We start from the raw sequence: 6,000 nt of genomic DNA, 5'->3' as shown, positions 1-6,000 counted from the left end.
GGCACCTCACGCCAGGCCTGCTCCTGCCGCCTCCTCTACTCCTCAGGCTGGAGGGGGCTTTTATGTACTCCCCCTTACCTCAACTCCGGGCTGGCCCTGCTCCTCCCTTAGTCTTGAAACTCTCACATACGACTCATGTTTTCTGGCCCACTGCACTTCTACTGACACCCACTCCTTCCTCTTGTCAGGTCAGTCTTCTTACTAGCTCTCTTTTCTGCACAAAACGTGGTCACCATTTTCCTCTGTTCATCCATGTAAGGTACAACTAAAATTCTTTATTTCTATGAAGGCTTTCCCACTCCAATCTGTACCAAATTCTCTAAGTTGTCCTGTATACTTTACTACCTCAAATGTTTAATCGGCCTGTTTGTTATCTTGTGTGTGTGTGTGTGTGTGTGTGTGTGTGTGTGTATTTAACTGAAGTATAATTGACATCAATATCCTATTGGTTTCAGGTGTACATCATAGTGGTTTGATATTTTTATACATTCCCATGAAGTTTTTTTCTTTTTTTTAAATTGAAAAACAAAATCATAGCACTAAAAATTAAAAAAAAATAACTTTTTTTAAGTTTATGTACTTTGAGAGAGAAAGAGAGTACACACAAGTGGGGGAGGGTCAGAGAGAAGGGGAGATAGAATCCCAAGCAGGCTCCATGCCATCAGCACAGAGCCTGATTTGGGGCTCGAACTCACAAACCGGGAGATCATGATCTGAACCTAGATCAAGAGTTGGACCCTTAACTGACCGTGCCACTCAGGCACCCCAGCACTAAAAATTTTTTAATCATACATAATGGTAACAACCCAAATGACTTTAAAAATGCATCAAGTAGCTTTCCAAATTTTATAATATTCACAGGGCTCCTGGTGGCCCAGTGGGTTAAGCATCTGACTTTAGCTCAGGTCACGATCTCGCGGCTTGTGGGTTCGAGCCCGGCGTGGGGCTCTCTGCTGTCAGTGCAGAGCCTGCTTTGGATCCTCTGTCTCCCACTCTCCTTGCCCCTCCCCTGCTCACACTTTCTCTCTCAAATAAATAAATAAATAAACATTTATAACATTCACATATAGTTTATATGGCTGCTGTCTGCCATATTTATATCTTTCCAGCTCTTGTGATCTGAGAGGCAAGGTTCCCTCTGACCTAGCTCCAAAACAACCACCCAGGAGGATGATTCATCCAGCTTGGAATACATGCCCACCAACCACCGTGTCCCTGTTCCTTTGAAACAATAACTGGGGCTAGAGGAATGACCTGTTATGTTTGGCCAGATGTACGCTACCCTGTGGCCACATATTAGATACTGTAGTTGACAGTTCCAGCAGAATCCAAATCTGAGTTGGCAAGTGGACTGGAGAAGAATAATTTCCCAAAGAAAGGGAGGCAATAATGGGCAGACAAAAACAACAGCTGTCTACGACAACCAAGATTCTCTTGAGTTTTGGTAGAATGACCCAATCCCCCCAAATCTGGTCACCCTTAATGAACTGAAAGCAAAAGTTTTGAAACCAGGACTGAACTCTCTCTAAACTTAGGACTGAACTCTCAGGTAACACTAAATGTTAGGGGACACTCTAATTTGAAAGACACTGAGTTTACATAATTTCATCTTCTTTCGGTTGAGTGTCTGAATGAATTTTATAATAATCAGATGGCATGAAATGGCTAAGGGGGGTTTTTGTTCTCCTTTTGAAGAGGAGGGCACTGAGGCTTGAAAGGATGGAAAAAACATATAAAACGCCCGTCTGATGACATTCACTGGCCCATTGCCTGGAGTAAATCGAGACTTTTCCACCTTGTATCCTACACTCTCCATGAAAGAGGCTTCTAAAGCTCAAAATTTCAGTAGATTGGGGTGCCTGGGTGGCTCAGTCGGTTAAGCGGCCAGCTTCGGCTCAGGTCATGATCTTATAGTTTGTGAGTTCGAGCCTTGCGTCGGGCTCTGTGCTGACAGCTCAGAGCCTGGAGCCTGCTTCACATTCTGTGTCTCCCTCTCTCTCTGCCCCTCCCTCCCCTCACTCTGTCTCTCTGTCTCTCTCTCTCAAAAATAAACATTAAAAAAACCTAAAATTTCAGTGGATTATTTTTTAATTGGAAGATGACTTTAGGATACACAGTAATATTTGTTTTTATTTTCCCAGGGTTTTAAATGAAAAGCCTTCATATCCTTTCAGGAATAAGGCAGAAGAAATGTTGTGTACATTGAATGAATACACCCACATAAGAAGGAATCGAAATTCTGCTTCCAAATCTAGATGGAAGGCTTCTCTGCCAACAATGTTTTGCTCTCTCATCAGCCATAAGTCTCCACTCATGTTTGTGTTTTTGCACACACCTATTCTCATATTATGTCATTGCTCTTAGAGTATCACTACCCACGTAAGAGGGAGGTGAAACAAAATATTCTCTTCTGATTTTCTTTTGCTACAAAGTTTCTGACTCATGGAGCAGTTAAGAAAAAAGTCTTCTGAGCTCTGTATCCAACTTCGGTGTTTCCCTGCAACATATTCTTTGCAAAATTACTCACGTTTTTAATAGGTATCTGTCAAAAAAACCCTGAAAAACTTAAGTGTTTAACGAAAAGTGTCACTCTCTCCCCTTCTACTGTCCCCGTACTCAATAGTAACCATTTTTATCCGATGTCTATTATGTGTATAGCCTTTTCATATAAACGTGAACACAAGTGTATATTCTTATTTTACCGCAGTTAAAAAAAAAAAAAAGACAGACAGTATTGTTCTAAATGTTGCTATTCTTTTTTTTTTACTGAGCACTATATCTTAAAGATGTCTCAGATTAGAGAGCTTTCAGAGAGACCTTCTTCATTCTTTTTTACAGCTGCATAGTCTTCCACCAAGTGAAGATGCCGTATTTATTAATGTACACGTGGATTTATTAATGTACACGTGGATTTTGTTATGTTTATTTATTCAAAAAAAATTTTTTTAACGTTTATTTATTTTTGAGACAGAGAGAGACAGAGCATGAATGGGGGAGGGTCAGAGAGAGGGAGACACAGAATCCGAAGCAGGCTCCAGGCTCTGAGCTGTCAGCACAGAGCCCGACGCGGGGCTCGAACTCACAGACCGTGAGATCATGACCTGAGCCGAAGTCGGACGCTTAACCGACTGAGCCACGCAGGCGCCCCATTGTTATGTTTATTTTTGAGAGAGAGAGAGCACACGTGTGCACACACACACGTACAAGCAGGGGAAAGGCAGGGAGAGAGGGGGACAGAAGATCTGAAGCGGGATCTGCGCTGACAGCAGAGAGCCCAATGTGGGGCTTGAACTCACAAACCATGAGGCCATGACCTGGGCCGAAGTTGGACACTTACACTGAGCCACCCAGGGGCCCCTACGCGTGGATTGTTTATGATCTCAAATTCTTACAAACAGTGCTGCAATTGTTAATCTCATGCATAAGTCATTTGTTGCATGTACATATATTTCTGTAGGATAAATCCCAGAAGTGGGATTGCAGGGTTAAATGGTTAACAAATATGTCATTATTACAGTGTTTTCTTAAAGCAGTACTACCCTTTCTCTCTTGGTGAACTCATTCTTTCTCCAATACTCATTTTATTTTTAAATGTTTATTTATTCACCTTTGGCGGGGCGTGCACACAAGCGGGAGAGTGGCGGAGAGAGAGAGAGAGACACACACAGAATCCACAGTAGGCTGCAGGCTCTGAGCTGTCAGGACAGAGCCTGGTGCAGGGCCCGAACCTATGAACTGTGAGATCATGACCTGAGCCAAAGTCAGGTGCTCAACTGCCTGAGCCACGCAGGCGCCCCTCTCCAATACTCATTTTATTTATTTATTTATTTTTTTTTAAATTTTTTTTTTCAACGTTTATTTATTTTTGGGACAGAGAGAGACAGAGCATGAACGGGGGAGGGGCAGAGAGAGAGGGAGACACAGAATCAGAAACAGGCTCCAGGCTCTGAGCCATCAGCCCAGAGCTGGACGCGGGGCTCGAACTCACGGACCGCGAGATCGTGACCTGGCTGAAGTCGGACGCTTAACCGACTGCGCCACCCAGGCGCCCCTCCAATACTCATTTTAAACATTAGCTGCTCTTTGAAGATTTCCTGACCCCTTTTGTAAAGATACCATTTGCTCCTAACTCAGTGCTTTCATTGCCCATATTTGTATGTCCGTAAGAGTTCTTAGGCCTTTGTACCGACCTTATTTATTGGTATGGCAGTTACCTTCACTGGTCTATGATGCTGAAAACCGGAAATGCTATCTGCTGTGTTTTCATAACCCTGGACCCACTGACAGTGCCTTGTGTGCAGATGTTGCATGCAGGGCTGAATGGATGGATGGGTAGATGAATAAGTGAATACGACTGAAGAAATTGCTATTACTAGAGTAAGTTCCCAAAACTATGATCCTCTGGAGAAGCTGGGGCAAATCTCAATGTGAAATACCCGTGTGTATTTAAAAAAAAATTTTTTTAAACGTTTATTTATTATTGAGAGAGAGAGAGAGAGAGACGGAGCATGAGCGGGGTGGGGGCAGAGAAGGGGGAGACACAGAATCTGAAACAGGCTCCAGGTTCTGAGCCGTCAGCACAGAGCCCGACGCGGGGCTTGAACTCATAACCTGTGAGATCATGACCTGAGCCGAAGTTAGACGCTCAACCGACTGAGCCACCCAGGCGCCCCAATACCAGTGTGTATTTTTATGCTTTAAGACTTGGCCTGGGTGGGCACGTCGATGGAAAGAGAGGTCCCGGACTCACAGCAGGACACGCTGAGTTCAGGTAAATAGTCAACAGTTGAGACGTATACTGGATAAGGCTCATGTGGAGGTGAGCACCAGACACGGATCTTCTATCACTTAAGCAAAGACTCGATGAATTCTAGAAGCTCTCAAGAGAAGGCAGAGCTAAAGAGCCAAGTCTCAGGAAAGGTAGCAACAGGGTGGGTCCTTCAGAATCAGGAAGCGCTTATGGGCTTTTCTCCTGAACATCACCAGGAGTGACTCAGCTCTTACCATGTTCTGTCTCTAAGTTCTCAGAGTTCACAGGCAAGAACCTGTTCCATCACCACTCCCTTTCCTTGGATCATTTTTTAAAAATTTATTTTAATGTTTGTTTTTGAGAGAGAGAGAGAGAGAGAGAGACTGTGTGCACGTGCACACACAAGTGGGGGAGGGGCAGAGAGGGGGAGACAGAATCGAAAGCGGGTTCCAGGCTCTGAGCTGTCAGCACAGAGTCCAATGTGCGGCTTGAACTCATGACTGGTGAGATCGTGACCTGAGCTGAAGTCGGATGCTTAACTGACTGAGCCACCCAGGCGCCCCTTTCCTTAGATCATTTAGGCATAGCTTAAGGACAAGACGATGGCATGGCAACAACCTCATGGCTTCTGGGAAACCATTATCTGCCAGGAAACCATGGTAATTTTGGGCTTGCAAGAGTAGCCAATGTGACAAGGTCAGGGCTTTCTTATCAGGTGTGTACAGCAGAACGATAATGAGGTCAGGGAAAAGTAGAAATCAGGTCAGTGGGACAGGGACTCAAATAGGAAAGCACCAAGAAATCCAGCCATCAAGACTTGGGCAATAGGTCAGAATTAGACTGACAGCCAGATATAGAGGTGGAGTCATCTGAGCACATCTGGCCCTGGATCAAGATTGGTCCTGGGAACTGGAGGAAGACTGCGCCTGCCCTTGGGATGTGAGTGGGGAGCCAGTAGGAGGGATGTGCAGGCTGGAAACCAGGCGGGGTCTGGCACGTAGCATTCCTCTGTGCTGCAGCCTGCCTTCGTCCCAACAAAGTGCACCAACAAAAATGCTTACGAATTTCATTGTCTCTCAACTACTGGTGCTTGTTATTTATTTATTTTTTTTAGTTGAGGTTATTTGGCCTTGAATCCAACTTGCATGCCAGTGTGACTGAGAAAAGGGAGGATACTAGCCTTCATTTTGTGCCAACTGTGTTGCAGACGTGGTGTTGGAGATCGCATATGCATTATTACATTTAAAAAT

The sequence above is a fragment of the Puma concolor genome, chromosome D4, assembly GCF_028749965.1.
Source record: "Puma concolor isolate L17-30 chromosome D4, mPumCon1.1.hap2, whole genome shotgun sequence".
Taxonomy (NCBI): domain Eukaryota; kingdom Metazoa; phylum Chordata; class Mammalia; order Carnivora; family Felidae; genus Puma; species Puma concolor.
Note: the sequence above shows the minus strand (reverse complement) of the source record.